Source organism: Canis lupus, chromosome 19 (assembly GCF_048164855.1).
Source record: "Canis lupus baileyi chromosome 19, mCanLup2.hap1, whole genome shotgun sequence".
Classification (NCBI taxonomy): Eukaryota; Metazoa; Chordata; class Mammalia; order Carnivora; family Canidae; genus Canis; species Canis lupus.
This window is the reverse complement of record NC_132856.1, coordinates 54,934,098-54,946,032: the sequence shown is the minus strand read 5'-3', so window position 1 is coordinate 54,946,032 and position 11,935 is coordinate 54,934,098. Positions and strand designations below refer to the sequence as shown.

The following is an 11,935-nucleotide window of genomic DNA, read 5'->3' as shown; positions in this document are numbered from 1 at the left end:
TGTGCATTGCATGATGTTGAGTAGCATCACTGGCCTCTACCAGCTAGATACCAGTTACCACCCCCATCCCAAATGATCATCACAACAATCAAAAATGCCTGCAGACATTTTTACTGAAGGCTCACCTACGTCTAAAACTAGAGGCCTGCATTGCTAGTGTTTCAAATTTCTTCCCTGATCCTTTTGCCTTTGTCATATGAGAGCTCCACACATGCCACGTAACTTTGTCCCTAAGGCCATTGCCAATGGAAACAGTATGACTGCCTAGGAGGAATCCATTCATTGACTTGATCTCTAACCATTCAGATTTTCAGTCTTAAGCATTTGAACTAAGAGACCTGAATGGACCTGCAGGTGTTTAAGAAAAAATGATATTCTGACTCCTAGAAAAAAAGTCATTTAAGAACACTTGTTAAGAACAAAAATTCAGCCTTTATTCAAGAAGGGAACATCACAATGGATATAGGGACCAATCCAATAGGGTCTTGGAGTCAGGAAGAGATTGGACTCCATTCCAATTACATCAATGCAACTAGAGATTTCTTTCCAAGATGCAGAGTGGGGATTAAGGGCTTAAAATCAAAACAGGTAAGACCCAGGCCATGGGAATTCTTCCTGAAGGCAAGCCAGTGTGGTAAGATATGGAAGGTGGTCAGATACCTAGGGTGGGAGATTTTTGCTACCCTGATTTAGCAGGATTTTTGCTCAAACTGGATTATACAAGGACAGAGATGAAAGCCCAAGGTTGAATCTAGTCCAGCAGAGTCCAAGATGAGTCTTTGTCAGAGGTCCCATTAAAATGGCCATGAGGATCCTGTTCACCAAGTGGAGAAAGTCAGTCTACAGAGTGAAGAGGACACACTGAACTACACTGTAGGAAAAAGGAGCAATAATTATGTGATTCTATAGCACAGAGGCTAATGGCTAGAGCTGAGGGTTAAGAAGGGCCCAAGTGTGGAGTCCCAGGTCCACCAGGCTTGGGCAAGTGGCTCAAACCTTCCCAACCTACCTCTCCTACCACAATGTATGGAATCTCTAGGTTCTTGCTGCCCCTCTAAATAGCATAGTTTTCCATCAATATTGATGTGAATTTCAAATTTACTACCTAGGAGATAGACAAGATGTTTATCTCTACCTCAAAGTATGACATTGACTTCATTTAGCTTATTGGGAAAATCATCCATTCTCCAACTAGAAGTAGAGGCTGGCAGTAGGGCGTCTGTAATGGGGATCTGAGCTGGCAGGCAGATGAGGTCAGACAGGGGAAGTTCCAAGAAGTGAGTGGCTAGAGTCCAAGGAACTGAGAATTAGGACAGTTAGTATTTCTATGTCTGCTTGCAACAGGCAGGGGCAGGGCAAGGGAGAGGATAAGAAAACCAGTTTCGAGATGCCTGGGTGGCTCAGGGTTGGGCATGGGCCTTTGGCTAGAAGCCATGATCCTGGAGTTCTGGGATGGAGTCACACATCGGGCTCCCTGCTGGGAGCCTGCTTCTCCCTCTGCCTGTATCTCTGCCTCTCTCTGTTTATCTCTCGTGAATAAATAAAATATGTTAAAAAAAAGAAAGAAACCCTGTTTCAAAGTAATTTCTGCATGGCAGAAATATCATGAAAAGTGGAAAGAAAAGCAACTTCACCTCACAGATCAAATCCTACAAGTCTGAAATGTGGAACTGAAATGTTCCTATATTACTATTTGATAACTCATTCTTTCATTTACCTACACGGAGGGGCACGTGCTAATTAATATTCAATATCTAGTTCTGTGGGTTTGATTCAACTTATTTTTCTCCCCTCCAGCAGGCTTTTCTGAGGTATGATCGACAAATAAAATTTGTATATATTGACAGTGTACAACATGATGTCTGGATAGACACTGACACTGTGCAATAACCACACTCAAGCTGATTAACACACCCATCCTCCCACAGTAACCATCTCTTAGCTTTGATGAGAATACTGAAGCTGCACTGTCAGCATGTTTCAGATATAGAAGCCCATGTTGTTAGCTCTAGTCCCCATGCTGTACAGCAGACTCCCCCAATTCATTCATGTTACACAACTGAAACCCTACATCCTTTGACCAGTATCTCCCCAATTCTCCCTGAGCCCAGGTCCTGGCAGTCATTGCCCTAGCCTCTGCTGCTATATGTACTCATCTTTCTTAGATTCCACCTAGAAGTGAGATCATGCCGTGTGTGTCCTTCTGTGTCTGGATTATTTCACTTAGTATTGCATCACCCAGATTGATCCCATGTTGTTGCAAGTGACAACGTTTCATTCTTCTTTAAGGCTGAATAACATACGTGGGTATATATTTCTGGCACATCTTCTTTATCCATTCAGGCTTTGATAGACAGGTTGTTTCCATATCTTGGCTATTGTCAAGAATGCTGCAATGCACATGGGAGTGCAGATATGTTTTTAAATGTTGCCAAGCATTCAGGGTTTGCAGGGTGGTTGCTGGCTTGGCTGATTAGTGCCCCAAAGTCAGGGATGTCCTCCTTCCTTGGTCTTTATTTCTGTGTCCAACGAGTGACTAAGTGACCAGAGAATTCTGCGGTAAGCATGATATGGATGCAAATGGCATCTAGAGGTTTGTATTCATGTTGTTGCCTTACTTTGACTTTGACTTGACGTGTAGAAATTACACTAACAGATTGTGATCCTCTTGAAACCCCTGATGCTTCTTGAGAAATAGGAAACAAGACTCTACAGTTCCCTCTCTGTTATCAGTTATCAGTTAGAAGGTAGAGGAGCTATGGCGAAGAGGACAAACTTTCTTCTGTGTGGTGAGTGTTAAATATCTTATTTTCTTTGGTTCTAGAACATGTAAACTGTTCAGTTGAGCTGGTGGAGGGCTGGCCTGAGGACATCTCCTGAGATGGGGCATGTCTGGATTTCTAAGTGTGTCTTAAAATTGATATGGCCAATATTTCAATGACTTTATTTGCCACTTATTTTCAGATACAATGTCTAATGTCCTTGAAAGTAAAACCAGCATTGAAAGTAGTGCTTCTCAACTTGGGGCAGTTTAGTGCCCCCACAGGGGACCCTTGGTAATATTTGCAGAGAGTTCCGGTGGTCTTGCCTCAGGGTGAGGGTGTGCCTGGCATTTAGTGGGTGGTGGCCAGGGGTGCCACCCAACACTCTCCAGTGCACAGGCCAGCCCCTGTATGAGGAAGTATCAAGGCCAAAAAGTCAATAGTGCTAAGGCTGAATAATCCTACCTTAAAGGAAGCTATGAAAATTTAGAAAAAAAATGTAATGGCATGAGCTAAAACAACAACAACAACGTACACCAAATTGGAAAACAAATCAAAACCAAAAAATCTCATGGAGAGATTCATCAGCAGAAAACTCAAAGTCTCCATCCACCAATGGTTTTAACCATTGGTGTAGTTGATTTTTGTTTAAGTTCCAGTGTAGAGTATCTCCCTTCTCTGGACTTGTCAGCATGTATATATAGACATCCGAAGTTGACAGAGGACTTGGTATTTGGGGAGATCTTGGCTCCAGTCCACGAGGCTCCTCAGGGCGTCCTGAGTCATGTAAGCAGAGTCTGAAGAGAAGTGAACTCTCTGTGTCTTGTTGAAAGAATCTCTTCCAAATGGACAGTGAGGGGATCTTACCATGCAAGTTCTCTCCTCTCCCTGTGGCACAAAACAGGACACTTTCTGGTCCCCGGGACTGTTGGTGTAGTAAATGTTGTGTTAGTAAAAGGTGCAAGATCTCAGAAACTAAGGTTGTGAAGGAGCACTTAAGGAATAAGGTGAGTAGCAATTTAGTCCAGTGAGAGGTTGGGCTTTGCTGCTTCCCCGTTGTGTTCTCCTGGGCAAATTCTTGAACCACCATCACCCTCAGATTCCTGTGCTGTAAAATGGGGATGAGAAGAGGCTCTGTTCCTTGAGAATGTCAGGGGGAATCCATGAGATGGTCGTACCTGGAAGGTGCTCATCAGTGCTTACTCAATACTGGGTATCACTGTTGGTAATAGTGGTTCCCTGTCCACCTTCTCTGCTATAGCTGTTGGCATCAAAACCACTAGTTTTAAATTTAATGTTTAAAAATGTTATTGGGACATAATTGGTACATGACATTATGTAAGTTTGAGGTGTACACCATATTGATTTGGTACATTTATATATGGCAGAATGATGGCCACCTTCACTTTAGCTGACATCTTATGGTATCACATAGGTACCATTTGTTGTGTTTCATGGGAACGGATGAAATCTAGTCTGTCGGCAGCCTTGAGGTTTCTCCTACTGTGCTGTTGTCTATCATCACTATGCTGTGCACTTGATCTTCAGGACTTACCTGTTTATTAGTTCCAAGTTAGTGCCCTTAAACATCATCTCCCCAGGCCCACTCCTGTCCCCCCAGCAACTGGTACCACCATTCTACTGTCTGTTTTTATGAGGTCAGCTTCAACAGAGAGGTATAATTACAGGGACATTTTGCTTCTTCAGCTTCCATTGATCCTCAGCCTCACTGATGAGTCCACATGTTCCAACTTCACCTCTGCTCTCCTGTTTTCTCTACTCCTCTTTCTCCTTCCCCCTGGTAAAATCTGAGGCAGAGTTACAGGGCAAGGTGAGCAGGGAGGAAAGTGTTAGGCAGTGGTCAATCTGTTCCAGTTCCTTTTGGGGAAGGCACTCTAGTTCTGCAGGAACCACACTGACCATCTGGATCCAGCTACCTCTCAGAAGCATGGAGTTGGCACCTACCTGCTGGGCTGTGGAGTTGATACTGGTTCACAACCCTCCTTTTTGGGAGATTCCTAGGTATGATCTGAAATGGACCCCATTATTCCAGGGCAGGGAGATACTGGAAGAGATAGGTCACTCTAGGTTGGGGGGGCGTGGCAGTTTTAATAAGCAAAGGGAACTTGCATACAAGTTTGTCTTGGGCAACAGCAATATAAATGGATCCTTACACCATGTGCTAAATCTTGTAAGTTTATATAGAGAGGTGGGCCTTAACTGGGTTCAGTCATGCATACACCGCATCACTATCTCCAGGCAATGTCCTTGAAGCAGACTCGGGAGTAGGAAAGGCAATGGAACCCTCTCTACAATGACCGGAATGAGTAGCCTCTGAGTGCCTGGGTCCAGTTCATGGTCAACTGGCAGTCAAGTCTTTTGTTTTTCAGGTTTAAAAAAGGGTTTAATTAAATACAAGGAAGAGGCCAGGCAGGAGGGTGGGGGTCACCTGAAAGCACAAGTCCTGAGAGCCCCTACCCCTACCCCCTCCCAATGCCACAGCTCAGTGGCTGCAACCAGGTCCCAGTGACCTCGAGATCCTTGGGGGAGGAGCGGAACGGGTCTCTCCAGGACCCTGGATGCTGAACAGGGGCCAGGGACGCGTCCTCAGCCTCCTGGGCCCTCAGACCCACGGTCCTCCTCCTATGAGAGGCACCAGCCAGGGATGGGGGCAGTCAAATCTTTTCAATGACTTCCTCAGCAGTTGGGCTGACTTGGAAAAGAGGAACACCGTCTGGGTCCTAATGGTTTCATCAGAACAACCAGGATGACTCATACAAGAAGATGGGGTTTTAACTGCTAGGGCAACCAAACTCTTTGCTCTGTCTTCAAAATAATCAAGGGTCACCATGATTAAAAATCATGAGTGTCACCAAAAAAGGCTGGATTCCTGTATTTATGGGGCTGGTGGTTGTGGTGATGCTTCTGATATTTTTCTCAAATGCTGGTATTTTTTAACACTTTCATGGCTTCTGTTCCCCAGTATCATTTTGTATTCTCCGCAAAGACACAATAGTACTTCCTAAATCACTAGGCAAGTAATCCATGTTTACTCTAGGAAAAGTTAGAAAATGCAGATGAGCAAATTAAAAACTACCTAGAAATGAGCACTCTTCACACCCAGGTCTATGTCCCTTCATACTTTCTCTCCAGCATGTATGAGTACACATTTCTTTTGTGTTCTTCTTTTCAAATCGGCCTCCAGCCACACCAGCATAAACCTGATGTAAGTGCTTAGCAGCTTTGGAAGAAGAGTTCATTTGAGTAAATTTCTAGCATTTGTTAGTTTTATAAAATTGGTTAGAAACTTAATGAAATGATTCTGAACGTTGTTAGGATCAGGGAACTGAACTCCTATTTAACATCTTTGTAGTCAAGACACTAAGTTCTATGTTGTAAATCAAACTCTGCCTTTGGGAGAAACAGGCAGGTAGCCCAGTCATGTTCAGAAGCTCCCTGAAAGACTCAAGGAAGATTCCTGAAATGTTAATACCTTCCTTTTATTTTCCTCAGGGCTTCCCTGCTTGATCATCTTTGTGACAAAACACAGTTCATCGGGCAGAGGTATGTTGGCACTTGAAACCAAGAGCAAGCCTCTTTTTAAGTCACTGTCCGGTATATACGGATACTGGATGCAACAGGGTACAGTCCATCAGGATGTGGGTTTGCCCCCATGGCCTCAACAGACAATTGCAAAGCCTGGCATCATTTCTAAGAGCTCTGCAACTCTTAGTGAATTAGGACGAGCTACACTGATTGCCATTTTTGTAGGTCCAGAGTGGCCAAATACTGACAATTTTGTGCAGTTCCTCAATTATTATTCTACAACTTTTGCACTGTGTTCAAATGGACGACTATGCCCAGTTTCATACAAAGGTAGAATTAGAAAGCAGGCTTCTGTTTTGCCTGACACTTTCAAAAGATCCACCATGCCCTTCAATACAACCCCACTTTTTTCCTGGTATCTTTCCTTTGCTTCCAGTAGACTCCAGAAGCATCCTTAATCTCTTCCTGTCTTTCCCACGGTTCCCCAAGTCCAGTCGTCTTCCTCCTTACATTATCCTTTAAGCAGGGTCCCCATTCTTTTCAAGTGGGCCAGTGCTGTCCAATCGAAACAAAATGCAAACCCAATACATACACTTGATTCTTTTTAGCAGCCCCAGTTAAAAAGATCTTACCACTCACTAGTTGGGTTGGGCATACTCTTTCCAGACTGGAGGGATTGAAAACTATCACGTCTTCATTTGCTGCTGCCACCCGCAAATGCAGAGTGTTCCAGATGCCAGAGATTGGCAGCCAAGCTTGCCTCCATCTCCACAACCTTTCCTTTCACCTTACATTGATGAATATTAAAGATTCCAAAGTGCCTCTTATTTCTTGTGACAAAATCAACTGCTTCTCAAGATGCCTGGAGGTAGAAATGATCATCCCTTCAGATCATAGTTTCTGGAGCCAGACTGCCTGGGTGTGAATCCTGGCCTGATCACTTACTACCTATGGGACAGTAGACAAGCCAATCTCTTTGCGCTTCATTTCCTAATCTATATAATGGAGATAATCATAGTACCCATCTCATGGAGTTGTTCTAAAGTCAGTAGTATGATATGGAAAGGGCTGAAATAGTCCTGGCACAAAGCAAGTGCCCTATAAGGGTTGGAGATGATTTCTCCCATCCTTTCTAGGTGAACCACACTCAACTACCCAAATGAGGTCTTGCTTCTTTTGGTCCAGACACACAATAAAAAAATAAATCTAATGTTGATCCATTTCTTCCCTCCTTCTCTCTCTCCCTACTCTTCTTTGATGGAAACTTTTCATTTTATATAGTTTCAAATTAATAGAAAAATTGGAAGAATATTTTCAGATCTTCCCTCCCTCCCTTGATTCATGAAATGTTTATCATATAAGTATTATATATAATAAACATTATATATAGACACATATAGATATCCGTTCAGTTGTGTATATAATACATATACATGGAACATACATTTGTATACTCTGTGTATGATATATATAGTATAGTAATTTCATACATGACATGTATATATATATATACATATATATATAATACACAAACACATAATCTTTTTTCTTTTCTTTTTTTTTTTTTTTAATTATTTATGATAGTCACAGAGAGAGAGAGAGAGAGAGAGAGAGGCGGAGGGAGAAGCAGGCTCCATGCACCAGGAGCCCGACGTGGGATTCGATCCCGGGTCTCCAGGATCGCGCCCTGGGCCAAAGGCAGGCGCTAAACCGCTGCGCCACCCAGGGATCCCCATAATCTTTTTTCTAAATGACTCGAGAAGAAGCTGCACGCATCATACTCCTGCACTCCTTAAGACCTCAATATGCATTCTAAGAACAAGGACATGTTCTAAAATAATCACAGAGCAGTTAACAAAATCAATGCAACTGACCTATTAGTCAGAGAGACCTTACTTAGCCCAATCTGTGGTCACATTGTTCCACTCTCAGTTTAAAGGAGGACAAGGAGGCTTGGAGAGATTTCAGAAATCAACTGAGGTCCCAGTTAAGTAAGTGGTACAGCAGTAAGGTTACTTCATTCCCCCACAGTGTAAAGGTTAGTGAGAAGAGACAAGGAATTATAATGTATTAAGATTACAATGTCATCACTTTAGTTTGAGCTGCAAACACTAAAGCGCATCTAGTGACTAGGTAGGAGCCAAAACAGGAAGAATGTGGATTTTGGACAGGATAATGTCTCCTAATAAAACATAGCACGATGGTTTTCTTTAGTCAACTTTTTATTTTGGATATTTTAAATCTATAGAAACATTGCAACAATAGTAAAAATGATCACCTTATATCTTCACCTGGATTCATCAATTGCTAACATACTGCCACATTTCCTTCAGGTTTCCTAGCTACCTATCTATACCCACAAATATCTATTAGCAAAAGTAATTATAGGTAGCTCTCAGTGAAAATTAATAAATGGAAACCTCACTAATACGAGGTCTGTAGGGGAGCTCTCCTGTCCTACCACTTGTGGTTAATTGTAAATCCAACAAGAAGAGATGGACTTTGCAAACCAATACTACTTCACTCCATCAGCAGGAGGAAGAAAGTCTCTTCAGCCCTGTTTCCCTCCTCCCACCCCAACTAACTAGCCAACGAGAGATAGTCACAGTCAGTGAGAGACAGCCACAGGCAGTCAGTGAGAAATAGCCACAGCTCAACCAAAGAAAGACGGTCACAGCTCAGACAATGAGAAGCCACTATACTTCAAGTTCCCAGTCTACTCCAATGGACTTTTTGTGTAGAACATCCCTGCCTAACTTCCTCTTTGCTGTATAAAAGAGCTATCTCCTTCCTCCTTCATGTCATTGGACCTTGAACTTTCCACTGGTGTTTGCTTCAGATATGGTTGCAATTCTCCTCCATCCCAAATAAACCCATTTTTGCCAATAAAATAATTGGTTCTTTTAGTTTTAAGGTTCACATATCTGTATACAATAGATATATCTTCCACTTAGTTATATGTCACTTGATATTATATAGTCATTTTAAAAAATGATTCATGTACATTTCTTTTTTTTTTTTTTAATTTTTATTTATTTATGATAGAGAGAGAGAGAGAGAGAGAGAGAGAGGCAGAGACACAGGCAGAGGGAGAGGCAGGCTCCATGCACCGGGAGCCCGATGTGGGATTCGATCCTGGGTCTCCAGGATCGCGCCCTGGGCCAAAGGCAGGCGCCAAACCGCTGCGCCACCCAGGGATCCCGATTCATGTACATTTCTATATTTTTTTCTGAATCCATTGGAAAATAAATTGCAGGTATCATGCCCCTAAATCCCTTAGCATTGATCTAGTAAGAACGACGTATTCTTACATGTCATTTTAAGAAATTTGCCTCTGATACAATTATATTATTAAAGTACATAGTCAAATTTTTCTATTGCTCCCATAATGCTTTTTTTTCAAATTTAGGATTTATTTAATAATAACTTAGGCATTATATATAGTTATTATGTTTCTTTAATCTCCTTTAGTCTAGAACAGTTATTTTCAGCCTTTCTTTTTCTTTTTCTTTTATGATATTGACATTTTTGTCCAGTTGAGGCAGTTATATTAGAGCAGTGGGTCAATTGAGTTTTTCTGAGATTTCCCCATTATTAGGTCTGCTTAGGCATGTGGGGCAGGAAAAGGACGTATGTAATGTTGTATATTTCTTTGTATCAAATTGTAGGTAGCGGATGGCAGAGGAGGTAAGTTGTCTGTCTAATATCAATAACAGAATTCCACTGATTTAACCAGCTTATTAACTGATTCCAAAACTTAAAAGTGCATCTAGTGACAGTACTAGAAGAAAGACTCTTACTTTTTTTATTTTTTGTATATATTTTATTGGAGTTCAATTTGCCAACATATAGTATAACACCCAGTGCTCATCCCGTCCAGTGCCCCCCTCAGTGCCCGTCACCCAGTCACCCCATCCCTCCACCCACCTCCCCTTCCACTACCCCTTGTTCATTTCCCAGAGTTAGGAGTAAAGTCTTTTGCTGACATTTTAAGACATAAGACTTCAAATGGAATTAGATTGATTAAATATTGAATACAATAACAGAGAACCCACAGAGCTGCCTTCTCTCTCTCTTTTTCTCTCTACAGATCCATGTACAAGCAACCCCTGCCCTCATTTTGCTTCCTGTGTCTATGACAATGAAAAATACTACTGTTCTTACCCTGAATATGTCTCAACCACAGGAAAAGAAGCACTCACAGACAAGAAAGTCACACACAAAGGTGATGCTGGGCCTGTAATAAAAGTGGCATTACTGCAAGAATATGCAAATCTTGGAAGTGAAGCTAGCCATAGGCTTCTCACAGGGAAAGAACTTCAGTATCCTGCCTGAAGGTCTTGTTCCTTTTCTCTGTAGCCTCATTATGTGAGAGATGGCTAAGAATTCGAGGTCCAGGTGAAATTGACTTGTGTTCCATCTCAACTCTAATTAAGTAGCTGTGCAATTTTAGGGAAAATGCTTCGATTCTCAGTCTCAAGTGTATAACCTGTAAAATAGAAGTAATCATCATACCTTTTGCAGATGAGGGAATTAGAAAATATTTTTGTTTAAAGGAGTCAATCTCAAAATTAATGATATACCCAGTTTAAAAAATAAGTCCTCTTCTGCATCCAAAGTCATGCAGAATACTTCACACATTTACACCATTTACCACCACCCCATAACATGGATATCTCCTTTAAGTTGAAAGTCAGCAAAATTTTACTATAAAGGGTCATCTAGTAAATATTTCACACTTTTCAGGCCATGTGGTCTCTGTTGCAACTATTCAACCCCATCTTTCTAATGTCAAAGCAGCCATATACATGAATAGATGTGGCTGTGTGCCAATAAAACTTTATTTACAAAAAAAAGAAAACAGTCAGTGGGCCAGCCCAAAGCCATAGTTTGCAAACTTAGCTTAAGTAATAAGAATATTTGCTGTCTCTCCAAATTCCCTAATATATACAGTAGGAAATAGTCATATTTATTTGAAAAGGAAAATGGTTTGTTTTGCTGGGTTTGAATTTAAGTATATCTCCACATATTTTCTAGTGGAATGTTTTCTAAGAGAAATCTGACAGAAGCCACTTATGTGAGCTACACAAGTAATTTTAAATTTTCTAGTAGCTTCATTCAAAAAGTAAAAACAGGAAATTAATTTTAATAACCTACTGAACTCAACATATGCAAAGTATTATCATTCAAACTGTAATTTATATAAAAATCATTAATGAGACCATTTGTATGCTTTTGTTCACATTGTCTTTGGTCTCCAGAAGGCATTATGCTTACAGTACTTTTCAGTTCAGACTAGCCATAGCCTCAGGTGGCTGGTGGTTCCTGTTTTGGACAATGGGCTTCTTAGACCTGACTGCATTTGTTGTGACCTTGGAAAAAAAAAAAGTCCAACTCTTTCAATTTGAGAATCAAGAATGAGATGGAAGTTGAATAATAATAATTTTTCTCTCAGATTTATACATATATCTTCCTTATTTTTTAATGTATACTATTTTCAGTTTGATTATTATTTCTTTACAATAAGTATTTTCCACCCTTTCTGGATCCTGCCAAGACTATGGAGACAAACCTGTCCTAATTAAAGTAGACATGGTACCCTCTTTCCTCTGCTGAATCTATATTCT

At 41.3% G+C, this 11,935-nt stretch overlaps 1 long non-coding RNA gene across 1 annotated transcript; it reads left to right on the top strand.

The window, feature by feature from the left end:
• Positions 1-2,696: 2,696 nt before the first annotated feature.
• On the top strand, positions 2,697-10,527 carry LOC140611383 (uncharacterized). Its single transcript, XR_012012621.1, has 3 exons — positions 2,697-2,789; positions 6,276-6,326; positions 10,399-10,527. It is a non-coding gene; the product is annotated as an uncharacterized lncRNA (long non-coding RNA).
• The last annotated feature ends 1,408 nt before the right edge of the window (positions 10,528-11,935 follow it).